Source organism: Gymnogyps californianus, chromosome 6 (assembly GCF_018139145.2).
Source record: "Gymnogyps californianus isolate 813 chromosome 6, ASM1813914v2, whole genome shotgun sequence".
NCBI classification, from domain to species: Eukaryota; Metazoa; Chordata; class Aves; order Accipitriformes; family Cathartidae; genus Gymnogyps; species Gymnogyps californianus.
In genome coordinates, this window is record NC_059476.1 from 30,591,143 (window position 1) to 30,605,977 (window position 14,835).

The following is a 14,835-nucleotide window of genomic DNA, read 5'->3' on the forward strand; positions in this document are numbered from 1 at the left end:
AAAAGAGAAATGAGTCCCTCAGAGATTTCTAACATGAGTTTAACCCATGAAGAGCTAGAAAATCTAAAAACTTAGGCTGCTTTTGGCCAAGGAGTTCGGATGCAGCTCTGTCTTGGGGCCTGACTGACTTGTAAAATATTGAGTCCTTGAAAGTGTCATCAGGGCTTAAGTGTTGCTGTTCCTTCTAGGTCCTCCTTGCAACGTGGCAACAGCAACAATCCAGCAGTGGAGGTCAGAGCTCTGATAGATGATGATCTGGACTGCCCACTACCTCCCACACTTGGCCACTTACGGCACGGGTCATGTCCCCACCTGGGAGACACGCTTATGCTACCCTTGGTATGGAGTACGTGAGTGGTGGCATTGCCAAGCAGCACTGCTTCCTCATCCACATAGTCCAACAGGCCATTGCTATCCAAGCAGCATGCTTCAGGCTGGCCATGTATCATCCTGTTGCTAGCTGAAAAATACTATACCTTTGCTACTGTAATATTCTGATTCATACATGCTGTGCTGTCGGGAAAGTCCTAGGTCCTGAACTTTATACTGTCTCATCAGCAAATTCCTGAGCAGCTTTACTTTGCAGAAGATGGTGTTGCTAAGGCAATGCACTGTGGTCATCTCTGTGTAATGAAGACTCCATTTGGACCACTAGCGTAGCAAACTTATGAAAATCAGATGGAGACATTAGCCAATAGGCCAGCTATGCTAACAGCTGCAGAGAAGAGTCTGAAACATCTGAAGATAGTCCCTCCTTTACTTACAGTGTGAATTACACCCTGCTGCACCTTCTCAGCCTCCGCTAATACTGACGCTATTCAGAATATCAGGAGCAGAATAAAATTCCTTTTGTTTCTACTCTGCACCATACATTCCCATTACACTTTTTCTTTCTTCTGTGGGGATGTGGGGCATTTTTTGGGTACTAGATGAATCTGCCTGAGCTGCTAGTGTAAGGAGATCCCTATCTGGACAGCTATAAATGACCGTATGTTTGGATTTTATTGTTGACTTCAGAAAGGTCGTTTGTTTTTTCTTTTTATGATGCCACATGACAATTTTATAATCATAATGAGGCACTGCAGGCTGTACTTTGTTGCCTCATAATCACAGTATTTCTGCAGTTGAGGACTCTTATCTATCCGCTTTGGGTCTCTTATTCCAGCCCAGACATGTGATTGTGACCAAACAGCAAGCCCCTTGGTGTCCAAATCCTCCCCACCCTATTATACTTGTCCTCAAGCTTCTTTGGAAGCACCTGCAAACTTTGCCAATGTACAAAATCAAAATCAAATTATAGTTGTCATATCATTCTCGTTAGTCTGTGTCCCAAAACAATTTGGGGTACTAATAGAAATGTAGACAGCTCAAATTGATAAAGGTTTAATCTGGGTGATTTTTGAATTGCTTTCCTAGCAAACAAGACTGAAATAAGCCAAGACTCATTTCTTCCATCTGAATGAATATGATACTCCCTGCAGGATGGTTTTGATTTTTGAGCAGTTCTATTCCTAATTTATATGTCATTCTCCAGAAACAAATGTTGGGCCAAAATTGACAATTGCCTTGGTTTTAAACTGTCATGTTTCTAGCAAGCAGCCAGTCTTGCTCGGCTGACTTCATTAGCAGTCTTGCCAGGATCTCAAGCCTTAAGGATCAGAAGAGTCACTCAAGATTCCTGCATGTATTGTAAAGTAGTATTTGCTGAATGCTGCCTAAATCCGTATCTTCATCTGCTTAGGTTTGCTTTTATTTTTAATTCATATGAAGTGAATTCACATTCCTTTTCAGAAACGTCTGACCTTAGGCTAGGTTGATGTGGGACTGAGATGCACTGATGGGTATCTGCCATAGAATTATAGTTTTCAAATGCAAGGACAAGATCTGCTTTCAGAATCAGTTGATCACTGAGGTTTGTACTCAGTTGGGGTTTCTCTGGAAGGGTGCATTGGTATCACAAAAATACAGAATGCCTTTGGTGCAAATGACACCTGACTCGGGACTGCTAAAATATATGGGCAGAAAGTCCCATCCCATATTACACACAAGCAGAGGATGTCTTTCCTCTCAGTGAATTAGACAGAAGAATGGCTAGTTTGAATAAATTCTAAAAAAAAAACCAAAAACCTCATAATATTTGTTGTATTCTAAAAGGCATTTGTGTTGACTCTGAACCTCCTGTAACTCCTCTAAATCCAACCTGCCCTTCATGCTGGCAAGGGGATTCAGTTTGAAAATCTCTGTTTTTATCATTCCAACTGTGGAAGATTGAATTAACATCACAAATCTGACAGAGCTTCTTGGACTGAGAACTAAGCCAAATACCAGTTTTATCAATTTGCTTTGGAAAATGGAAACACTAATTATTTATGGGGTTGTGCAGTATTTCATGACATGCAATTTCATTTCCGACAGGTCACATAATTATATTACAGGGGATGGGATTTGCAAATCTAGGGTACCAATCCAAGCCCCTTCATACCAAAAAGCTTGGATGATTGATAAGGATAAACTTTGATTTTTCCCTTTCCGATCCCTTCTCTCACAAGTTTTAATGAATTATAGATATGTTCATGGATGTGCACAAATGTAAGAGAGTGCATATTTTCTTCAGCCATTTTCGTTATCAGTTTCATTGAAAAGACCTCTACAATATAGATTTTCAAAGGGAATAAAGCACAACAAACTTTCTGTAGATATATTGGAACGATGAGGTCTTTCCAGCTTAGGCTGCTTCTCTTTTCTCCAGGTAAAATACTTCAAACAACACTGAAAAAAAGAACCTGGACTGGAAGTTATTCTTGTTTTTATTTTTATACAATTTTTTTTTCTTTTTTCCATCTCAGGTATTCTGACCTCAGCTGGAGTTTCTGCCTTCGTTCTGACATCAGTCTTATTTATTAGAAAGATGATACTGGTTAGATGTGAAATCAGTGTGTGAAAATGTTATCTAGTAATTAAAACAAGATCACCAAACAATGCTCTGCTGAACCTTGCAGAAACATTTTCATATAACTATATTTTTTCTTACATAAAATTATAGCTGGTATGATTTAAATGACTCTATCTTTCTTCCATTTGTATTAAGTGTGACCTACCTTAACTTATGCAATATCTTGTCCCAAGGTAAAAACAAACAAAAAAAAAGAGCAAGAATGTTATCTTTCTAAAGGTCATGTTTCTTATGATTAATGTGTTGGTTTGAACACAAATATCACTTAGCAATTATAATGTGAATGCAACTACCAAATTTTTAAGAGAGAAAGGGCTTGCTTATGTATTTATTTAGAGTTATGCTACCCAAAGCCATTTGGAGAATGAATGTTTCCCATAGGTATGCACACTTCATTCACAAATCAGACCAAGAAATTGTGAAGGCCAGGAGTTCTTTTGTATTTTCACACTGCAACCTGTGATTTCAACCTGACATTTCCAGTCTGCTTTAGATGAGTGGCTTCTGTGTTAGTTTTTATTCCACTGTTAAATACACGGTTAATAATGTGGAAGGTGAAGAGGGAATGCTCATAGAATATGGATGAAGGCAGAAGGAGCTTTGTGTCTTTGGTGATCATAATTACTTTCTTTTTTTCTCTTTTCTTCCCCTGGTACAGCCTGAAAGTGCTGCACAGACTGTCCTGAAATGCCAACTGTCTGTCAATGTCATCCATCAAGGGTCGATCAAGGATTCACTCTGATAGACATCTGTGGCTTAAAAGTAATGTACCTTAAATTTCATAAGACTGAATTAAACACTGGCTATGAAGCAAGACACTTAAGACCAATGTGGAATGTAAAGGTTTTGCTTCCTACTTATTTTACGGCTACTTTATTTACTCTCTCTCTTATATATACTGACGACATAAATTAATCTGCTTGCTCTCTCTCGATCATGTGAATTGCCTGTACTGATCCTAGAGTGGGTGTTACCTGGCACAATAGCAGACTGCATTGATGTAAGTGTTACTGATATTAGTAGTCAAAGGAGCACGGGCTTGAAACTCAGGCATCGTGGCTCTGTCCCTGCTTCTGGGTGACCTTAGATAAATTGTTTGTTTGCTCTCTACCTTGGAGTCCTCTCCTCTAGCTGGAGTAGACATCCAGTGTACCCCCAGCTGGATAGCTGCAATAGAGATCCAGTACATCATTTGGAGACCTGTGGTGTAAAAGCTGGGGTTTCTTACTCTTTTCTAGTTTCACCAACTATCACGAATCAGTATTTTTAGTTGTACATTTAAAAATCAGAGTAAGCAGACTTGGGCTGTGTATTGGGTTTGCATGGCAAGGTTTTGGTAGTGGGGGGGCTACAGGAGTTGCTTCTGTGAGAAGGTACTAGAAGCTTCCCCTGTGTCCGACAGAGCCAATGCCAGCCCGCTCCAAGAGGGACCTGCCGCTGGCCAATGCCGAGCCCATCAGCAATGGTGGTAGTGCCTCTGGGATAACATAGTTAAGAAAGGGGAAAAAAACCCTCCGCAATTGCAGCTGGAGAGAGGAGTGAGAATATGTGAGTGAAACAACTCCGCAGACACCAAGGTCAGTGAAGAAGGAGGGGGAGGAGGGGCTCCAGGCGCCGGAGCAGAGATTCCCCTGCAGCCCGTGGGGAAGACCATGGTGAGGCAGGCTGTCCCCCTGCAGCCCATGGAGGTTAATGGTGGAGCAGATATCCACCTGCAGCCCCTGGAGGACCCCACGCCGGAGCAGGTGGATGCCCGAAGGAGGCTGTGACCCCGTGGGAAGCCCGTGCTGGAGCAGGCTCCTGGCAGGACCTGTGGCCCCATGGAGAGAGGAGCCCAGGCTGGAGCAGTCTGTTCCTGAAGGACTGCACCCCGTGGATAGACCCATGCTGGAGGAGTTTGTGAAGAACTGTAGCCTGTGGGAAGGACTCATATTGGAGAAGTCTGTGGAGGGCTGTCTCCCATGGGAGGGACCCCATGCTGGAGCAGGGGAAGAGTGTGAGGAGTCCTCCCCCTGAGGAGGAAGGAGTGGCAGAAACAACGTGTGATGAACTGACCACAGCCCCCATTCCCTGTCCCCCTACGCTACTGGCGGGGAGGAGGTAGAGAAAATTGGGAGTGAAGTTAAGGCCGGGAAGAAAGGAGGGGTGGGGGGAAGGTGTTTTTAAGGTTTGTTTTTATTTCTCATTATCCTACTCTGGTTTGACTGGTAATAAATTAAATTAATTTTTTCCCCAAGTCAAGTCTGTTTTGCCTGTGACGGTAATTGCTGAGTGATCTCTCCCTGTCCTTATCTCGACCCACCAGCCTTTCGTTATATTTTCTCTCCCCCGTCCAGCTGAGGAGGGGAGTGATAGAGCGGCTTTGGTGGGCACCTGGCATCCAGCCAGGGTCAACCCACCACAGGCTGGAAGGATGAATATGTTTCCTTTAATACTGTAATTCTAGTACTTAGGACTGTGCACTGCATTTTTTCCACAAAGGCTGGATGTGAAACACTGTTTGCTGACTTCTCATCTATATAATTAAAGCAAGCCCATTTATCAGAAAGGTTCTCGTGAGGCTTAGCTGCTCTCCTACATATTCACTGTTTTACATCCATTAAAAATTATCTTCTAACTTTACCTTGTAGAGTAAATTTATAAAAAGTCAATGGAAATTATCCTATTGTCAATGTATAGAGGGGAAAATAGGGTGCATTTGATTTTTTTTTAAATTCACTACCTATCCAAATACCTATGGATTTTCTAACTTGTTTTATCTGTAAATACAACCAAACATTTCGAGTCTCTATCAGATGTTGCGAAGCTATGCTTTTTTCCTCTAGATTATTTTGAACACATTATGATAACGGTCTCCTTCCTCAGGACCCTTAGCAAAGAAACATAAGGGGCCTGCCTATGTACATCCAATTGCAGACTTCATTTTGAGATTGCTTTCTTAACTGAATGAGGAGTTGGATTCTCCATTTGTGGTGGGCCTTACATATTATACAGCTCTCCATAAGCAAGAATGCTGTCCAAATTCATGCTGATGCACCATATTGCTAAACAAACTGCCTCTGCGTAACTTCGATGTCAGAGGTATGGCTCTGCTTCTGTTTGCGCTTTCCTTTCTGAGAGACAGGTACTGTAGGAAGTACTGAATTTGTCAGTAAAAATTCTAACACATGCAAAGCAAATGAAGAAAAATATGGTAATGTGAAAAACGTTTCTCATATTCTGAAAAACTGATCTTCCTTATTCATGTGTTTATTTGCAAATACTCAGTATTGTTATGCTACCTTCTCAATCAGGAATGCCCAGGATGAGTTTTAAAGCCATTAGGAATACTAAGGATGACTTTAAAAGCACCAAGTGTGCTGATGCAAGGTACCTGGAGCACCTACTCAGCAAATGGCAGAGAATATGTTAACACTCTCCTATGCACTGAGAAAGACCTCAGCTGGACCCGCTGATTGCTGAGATTGTCAGCCCAGCAGCCCTGGTGACTTGGGAAGTACCTTCCACCTTATAAGAAGAAACTCTCCAAATAGAAAGGTTTGCTACTATGTAAATGTGAATCTTTGGGGTTGATTAGAAGAAGTGAGAAAAAACTTTTCCTGATACTGTTTCATAGTTTATTGCAGAGGTAGTCTTAGCTGCCTGTTGCCTTGATGAACTCTGTCTTTGCTGAGAGGTGGCTGGTTTGTTTGTTTGATAAGACTCCTGAAAGTGCTAAAGTAGAGGAAGCTTTCAGCTGTAAGTATAACTCAGATTCTGTACAGAAAGTGTCTTGACTCTCCTTTAACTCTGCTTTAACTTCCTCAGACTGAAATTCCAGGTAGTGGTAGAGAATGTGACCTCATATTCTCTGTCTTGTCCTCTTATGCACTTTGTCTGATATTCTACTGGCCTGTGAGGAAAAATGGAAGGAACTGGATTTTAGCCCAAAGAAAAGACAGCTGAGGCATGTAGCAGGCTTTAAATATTTTAAAAGTTTCTGCAAAGAGGAAGGGGAACAAACTGTTCTTCTGTTCAAGTTGTGAGACAAAAAGTAATATGCTTAAACTGGAACAAAAGCAGATTTAGGAGGAACTTTGTAGAAAGAATGCTCCAATGACAAAGATAATTAAGGACTAGAATAGATTGCATATAGAGGCTGGGGAAACTTACTCATTGGAGGTTTTTAAAGAGTGGTTACAGAACCATCTGTCAGAAATGCTTTAGTTGATTTGGGGCAGGTGATGCACCAGATGATCCATTTGAGTCTTTCTTACCCCTTTCTAGCATTTAGCAATAATCACCTAAAGAAAGGTGACAGGCTACACCAAGTATCTGCAGCAGGGTGACATTCATATTCCAGTTTAAGACAGGGTGATTCACTTATCCAAGTCTAGCTCCCATACCATGGCAGTAACAGAGGGCTCCAAAAGTACTTAGTATAAGTAATGTGTGTGCATCCTGTCAGCCACGTGCAGTTGTGTGCTAAAGGTAAAGAAAACTTGTACAGCACTAGCCAGGACCGGACTCCAGGGAAACCGAACCCAAGATACCAAAATGTACACAGCAATACTTCTTACGTAACACACCTTGGGAAAGTGGTTGGTGCAAGGTATTAAGGACAGGAGGCCTACGTATGACCAGCCTCTGCATTTCCACCAGGCTAGCTAATCCCAAAGGGCACAATGGGATTGCTGTGTTTGAAAGCGGTGAGTCATATTTGCCAAGGAATATGTGAAGGGGATATTCAGGTGTTGAAAATACAGCTGTAATCAAAAACTTTCTCACACTCTACACAGCTCTAGTCAAGCAGGTCAAGTATTCCCTGCCACCTTCCCATCAGGCATTTGCAGTTGGTATATGCTGATTGCTAGATCATTGACTTTAAAGTAACAAGGGTTTTTTTAGAGTGTTTGTTGGAGAGATGTGCGTGGTTTTGATTTACAACAAAGTATTGTCAGTTTGAAAAGGATTGGAATTATGCACATTTGTATTCAGTTGAGGAATGGGATAAAAATTCTCGTCTCAGATCATATAGTGGGTTTTTTATATATTTGATGACATTTGAGTAATAAAATTACCTGATGATATAGAGGGTTAATCTAGTTTGTTCTTCCTATAAGTAGCAAACAATTTTTAACTGGAGGTGAAGGGGTTAGTCTGTAGAATCTGCATATGTCACACAGTGTTAATTTAAAAAGTTAATTTAGTTCATTTCACTGGCAAATATTCTGCCTCTAGGAATTATCCTTTCTGTGAAGACTGTTCTGACTGTTTTCTATTGTCTATTAACATGATACTTTGAGGATATTTTCTGTGGGAATGTTCAGACTTAGAGCTGTGCCCACCTGCAATGATATAACTAGCAAAGCAAATTGCATTATCCTCTCAGTAAGCATTTTAGTTCTTTATTGTTTTAACCTGAGTTCCTGTAAATCAGCCAGAGCAATCAGTTTTAATGACTCCTCTAAGAGAAAAACAAACAACAATGGAAAAGCTGTTTTTTCAGTTTAATCCAGAAAAGAGGCACTGCATTTTCCCTCATCAAAACCCCCGATACATAACCAATTCTCATTGCTTGCCCTTTGCTAGAGGTTATGAGCTTCCTGAGCATATAGCAAAGCTGAGTTGTTTTTCAGTGTTTGCTGTGAACAGCAGTCATCCAGCAATCTGCTCAAAGGACTGCACCAACAGTAGGGAACAAGATGGCTGTGGTCCAAAATACTCTGATTCTGGTCGTTACATATTTAGTGATCCCCAAATAAGTTTGCATCAATAAAGGGCTGAGTTTGTTTGCCCTGAAACCCAGTGTATGATTTCTCAGCTTAATTCAGTTGAGCCATCCTTTCTGCCAACTACCCCTACAAAACCAAATTTCTCTGAGATGCTTTGGTTTCAAAAGGAGAGAAAAACTGGAAAACCCGAAGGACTGAATATAAAAGCAAGATGATTAACTGACTTCTGCTTTCTGTTTGCCAGGCTTCTGCTTCTTCCAGTTCTGGGGAATTCCCTCAACAATAGCGTTCACAGCCCTAAACAGAAATGGCAAAACCAAGGAATTCTTTAGATCTGCTAGCATTCGTTCTTTTCTCAGCAGACAGAATGTCTTGATTCTTGAATTGTAGGGATTATAAGTTACAACCATAGAATCAATCACAAAATAGTTGAGGTTGGAAGGGACCTCTGGAGGGAATCACATGAGTCTTACAGATGTTCTAAAAGTAATGGGTTAAAGTAATTGCATTCTAAATCTGGTAGTTTGTTTAATTGCTAGATGACTATAAGACAATATTTTGGAGGCTTCAGGCTAGGAGCCCTGTTTTTAGGGAGAGGAGGGAAAAATACATTAAAATGACAGCCTAAAAAACTGGAAATAAGAAAGGAAGAAAAGAATAAGAAAGGAGATAAGGGTTTAAGGACCTTCTTTCACCTGAGAAATAATAAGGTACAGGGAAAGTGGACTATTCTTTCCAACTATACCAGTTGCTCTAATAATATAGTACCTCTTCCCATGAGCAGTGCCTTCCCTGTGTCCTGAGAACAGTTGTGTTATGACACTACTGCCTCAAAGACAGGGTTTTTAAACATGAAAACCATTGTTAACAGTGTGAGATTAACAGCCTTATGCAGTAATAGCAATCAGTGTATGCTGTTGTTATGCAGTAGAAACAATCTTGAAGCCCTTTTCCTTTCAGACTTTGCTCTCCCTGCTTCCTAAGCCTTCTCTCCCACCACAATACTCCAAACAACTCTCTGTCACTAGAGAGAGACAGCATTTCTGCAGATGGCTCTAATGTATGCGTGTGTTAATTGGTAAGCTATCGTCTGCCAAATAAAGTCTGACGACCAAAGCGTGCCTGCCTTGCCCTCAGCAGGGGCACTGATTTGAATCTCTTACCTGTTCATTTATGAGTCTTTACAAAACCTGGAGGAATAGCAGTGACTGGGTAGAGACGATAGACAAGTGAATGAATAAGCTTTCTTTCTAGAGGACATCTGACTAAAAAGTTTTTAAGAAAAGCATTTCTTCCTAAACCTTTAGTGTCAGCACTCGATCACAGTTGCTATATGAAATCTGTATTCTCTACCAATATGATGTTTTATATAATTCTGGAACAATTCCACTGGTGGTGAATCAAAGCAAATTTCGATGTTATTAACCATGATCAGACTGGTTATGGATAATAAAAAATCTTTTTTTTTTTTCCTACATAGTTGTTTAATTAAGATATAAAGGTGCCAAATCAGGTCTCTGGGGAACCTAAGAATTGTCTGGGGAAGCAGGCATGTAACTGCTATAGTATACTATTGTCTATATGCATGGTTCATCTTTGCAGTTTAATCTCTTCAGGAACACGTAGCATCACAGCACTTTATGTTGAGCAGTGTGGCAAATATAAGAAGAGTTTGAGTACTGATAATTAGCGATTTGGTTAAGTTTCCTTCCCATCATGCATCTCTGCATGTCTGCCATTAGCAAGGAGTAAAGTACCAGTCCACAAAAAACTGTAGGCTCTTCAGTATCTGTACTTTATTTGTATGATGACTGATATATTCTTAATGAGTTTTATTGATTTAATTAATTAAAATTGTCACAAATGAATTAAATTATTTAGAAATTTAAAAGAACCTCTGAGATAAAAGGAAATGTGGGAAAAAATAAGGAAAAATATATTTATATCTAACAGTTTCTTCCATATCATGGTGCTCAATATGTATTTTATTTATTTATATGTTATGTTCTTCAGAAAGGAAATGACTGTGAGAAGAGAGACTCTTTGGAGAGGAAGGGAGACTATTCTGCCCTTGGAGCTATTGAACATGCTATTGGGAAAGCAGCTTCCAGAGCAGAGCACAAGGGCAGACAGGCAGGGGAGCCCACCAACAGGAGGGTCAGTGGCACAGTGGAGACTGCTGAGAAGAAACAGGGAACGGACAACCTGCCAAAAGTGCAAGGTGGCAGAGAGACTTTTCCTGGTGCATAGAGGGGACCGTACAGTCTGCGAAAACCCAGAAAATGACCGAGTTGGATTTAAACCAAGCCTAAGACGATTTATCCACCAAAAACACAGTAAGATCTTCGTTTACACGTGCTCTTATGTTTATTGGTTTTTTTTAATTTTAAAAGTTTGCCTTTCTATTTGTACTTAGAAAGGAACTAGCTTTTGCTTTTGAAAGCGTTTTGTACATTTCAAGGGGGTTCAGGATGATTTAGTGATGGGACTTTATAAGTATGACTTTTGCAGGCTCTTGTTGTGTACCTTCTCAAACTGTTCGGTGGAAGTACTTTGTCAGTCCTTCAAATTAACTCTTTTACCATCCATGAAACCATGGTCTTTCAACTAGTAGACTTGGCATCTGCTGTCTGCATAGCAGCAACTTCTGCTAAAGCAGTAAGTACAGTTCTGGTGAAATCATGCAAGGCATACTGGTGAATTAAGGTATTAATTTTCTGTTTTCTCCACTGGTTGGGAATCAGATTTTGCTCTCCTTATGTAATGCTTGGAATTAACACCTTTTATTAACAATACTGCCATATTTCTGTGTCACAGTAACAGAATCAGACCTTTTCTTCTTTAATCTATTTGCTTCTTTTTTCTTGTAAAGAAAAAACTTTTAAAGTCACGTTAGTGATGGAATTGTGGACAAGCTTCTTCCCAAACCATTCAAGCTAGAACCAGTATACTATATTATACTGAGTTAAAAGCATGGATTTCATATAAACAGTTTCATGAATTGCCCAGTTTTCAGTATCTTTATATTTTTAAATGGGCGCCTGGGAAACTATAATACTCTGTATATGGATGTATTAATTTACTAATGCCTTTGAGATGGCCGATGCAGCCTCAGAAAGTTCACGTAAAAGAAGTAGTTATCTCAGATGAGCAATAAATTCTAACCTACCTCAATAAAAGCTACTGGCCAAATACCATAATTACAGCAAAGATGAGTAACTGATGGTTAGTCATCTCCAATTTATATTCCATTTCATCTTTAGAAGATAGGAACCTGCTCTGTTCAACTGGCTTATTTTAAGAGTGCTTGATCAGCAAAATTATATAGTAAAAGGCAAGTACAAACTATTGGAGGGGCTTGAAAAGAAAACTTGTTTTTAAGAAACGCTTTTGTTTTTACTATGCTGGAGCCCATTTAGATTCAATTTACACTCTGCTTCCTTCCGATTTTATGGCGCTTTTACTTTCATGACTATGAACATCATCTCTGTCAGAATGCACATCATAGAATTAGGCCTGTGGAGGTATTTTATGGCGCCTTCCCCTGGATAGCTGTAAAAAGGGGAGAGTCTCCACAGTATAACTTGAGATCAGCTCCACAGCTTCACATTATTAAAGCTGTCATGCCAGTATACATAAAGAGATCCAGTGTTTTCCTCAAAGGTCTGTCTTTCTGAAGTGAAGACTTCCCTGATTGTTCTATTGGATGTTCCCTATTTAAATGGCCTCAAGATAAAAGAAAATATGCTTCCATATGACTCCGTGAACTTTTATTCTATTATTTGACTTGTAAAGACATGAAAAAATTCCTAGTTCTAGCTTGTTCAAGTTATAATGTCTTTTTATAGGCAAAATACATATAATTGAGAAGATACTAACAGATCTTGCTCTTTTGCAGTGAGATAAACTTTAAGTAATTCCACTAGGATTCTTACCTGGCCTGTAAAATATATATAATGTAAAATAAAATATGGGATATAGCAGAATATAAGAAAATATTTTAATGGAAACACAAAGTTTGCCAGCATCAAGACTGGCAAATAGAATTGATTATTCAGTGTGCTGTATCTTGTTTGGACTGAATGTTGTTCATGAACATATAATTGGACTGATAGTTTAGGCTTTGTTGTTTTGCAAATACATAGCTTCAAACTAATGGGTAAGCAAACACTGAGTGCCTTCAGTGGTGTCAATACATCCACAGAACTTACTTGCTTACTGTTTCTCTTCTCTCATATAGTAGCTACTACTAAAAATTTGAAGGGTTGATACATTTAAATGGAAAATCTTTCTTGTGAGAACTGTCTACCCTAGTCCTCAGGAGGACTAGCAAAGACAAGAAGGCTACTCAGCACGAGCTTGAAGTTGATTATGACAGATATTGGCATTCTGTCTAAAAACATGTTTGAAGTGAAACATTTTAACCGCAGTAGACTGAAATCTGTCATTCTTACCTGAGCTTGTGTAATAGTCTCTAGACAGCCTTTAGAGCAAAATGGTTTAGTTGCAGAAGGCACAGTTTCCTGAAAGCCAAATTTTTTACTGTAAAAGACTGAGCAATCCAAATAGTCGTGGAAAATGCAATCCAGCGTCTCTTGGATTACTAAATAGCAGTTTACAGTTAAGCAGCGGTTCCGAATGGGAAACTAATTTGATTGCCTTGCATGATTTACAGCTCTTGATTCTCTTCCCTTTCATTCAGTCTATCTTGAATTAGCTGTTTGGTAGTCATGGTTCTTAAGTAGGGATGGGTGGTAGTCACAACTAGGATGCCCTGGGAAAAAATACTTTTCTCCTTTGAAATAGTCTAGCTGTAGGCAACATGCTTACAGATCCATACTAGGGATTTGAGGACTTGGATATGAGAATCATCAGACACAGGGAATGCTTATAGTATCTGCAATGTTAACACCAGTAAGAAGCATATGTATGTAGAGCTCTATTAGATGGGCATGACTGAACTTAATCATGGTGGCATCTAGAGCATACAATGAATAATGCCTCTTAACATCACAATACCAGGGAGGCATCATCTCAGAGAGCATACATGTGGGTTTTTTGCTCACTGCCTGAGTAGATGGGAATTTTGGTTGCATGTGCTATGGATCGATTTGTCAAAGCTTGCCTGGGTCAATACATCATCAGTAGTATTTCAAGCAAGATCACTTGTTTAATAGACTAAACCTCTTCTCCGGAGTGTAGAACTGGAGAAGAATGATGGTTTTCTATTAGCAAACTATTTGTAGGGACAAATGTAAATATTTTGCACATCTGTGTGAGATTTTTTAGGAAAAAAAGAATCAGAAAACCTTGAGACAAGAATTTGTTTCACTTTCCATTAATATGACAAAACCATAATCTATTGCTATTTCTATTTTGTCTTGCTATTTAGAAAGCTAATACTTTTTCACATTTTTCTGCTTCCCAACAAATCACCCGCGGTAGTTGTTAATTGTGAAGCAACTCAGAATGTTAATAAGCACAGCAGAGAGAGAGGTAAATTCAGGGGTCCTATTGCCAGCTCGAAACAGCAGATGCTTTAAATATGTGTTGGGCTTAAATTTCTTCACAAATGATGGATTATGGGGAAAATATGAGAGCAAAGAGATGGTCCTTAAGAATTTGCTATGCTATGGAGGAGATATGCATACATTGGGTGTGTTAGACTACTCCTGTGACCTGAGGTGATTTTTGTTTGCATTGCTGTTTTTTAATATTACTATTGTACAATGGGAAGGTGCAGCTAATCAGAGATGTTCAAAGGCCTGTTTTACCTCAACAAAGAATAAGTTTCTTACCCTGTACCCTACACAAAAATACCTGTCTTCCCTTAACATCAGCTGTTCTGTAGCTTTCTCTGGTAAAAGAAGTCCTGTGCTTCCTTTAGTGGACAATCCTTTTGGTCGGTGATTGAATTTGCCGTAATGATCAGAGCCTAATGACTGAGGAGTAAGCCAGCACCGCAGCGTGGGGTGTTACTGTCAAGCGTGAAAAAATGGAAATGAGAGAAAACTCCCTGATCCAAAAGTTGGACGTGTGGTGTAGTTTCAGAGAGAGGCATGGCTCTAGGACACTGTTGCCCTATAAATTGCGAAATAATTCATTGTATGATCCTTTTTTCCTTTAGTAAGAGGTAAAATTTCTTCCAATTCTAGCAAATAGAGGGAT

The 14,835-nt window shown here is 39.7% G+C and overlaps 1 long non-coding RNA gene across 1 annotated transcript in view; it reads left to right on the forward strand.

The window, feature by feature from the left end:
• Nucleotides 1-6,608: 6,608 nt before the first annotated feature.
• Nucleotides 6,609-14,835, forward strand: part of LOC127018004 (uncharacterized) — a 61,508-nt gene continuing 53,281 nt past the window's right edge. The window contains exons 1-2 of the long non-coding RNA XR_007766676.1: nucleotides 6,609-6,691; nucleotides 10,681-11,003. This is a non-coding gene — a long non-coding RNA (uncharacterized LOC127018004). The remainder of the gene's footprint in view (nucleotides 6,692-10,680; nucleotides 11,004-14,835) is intronic.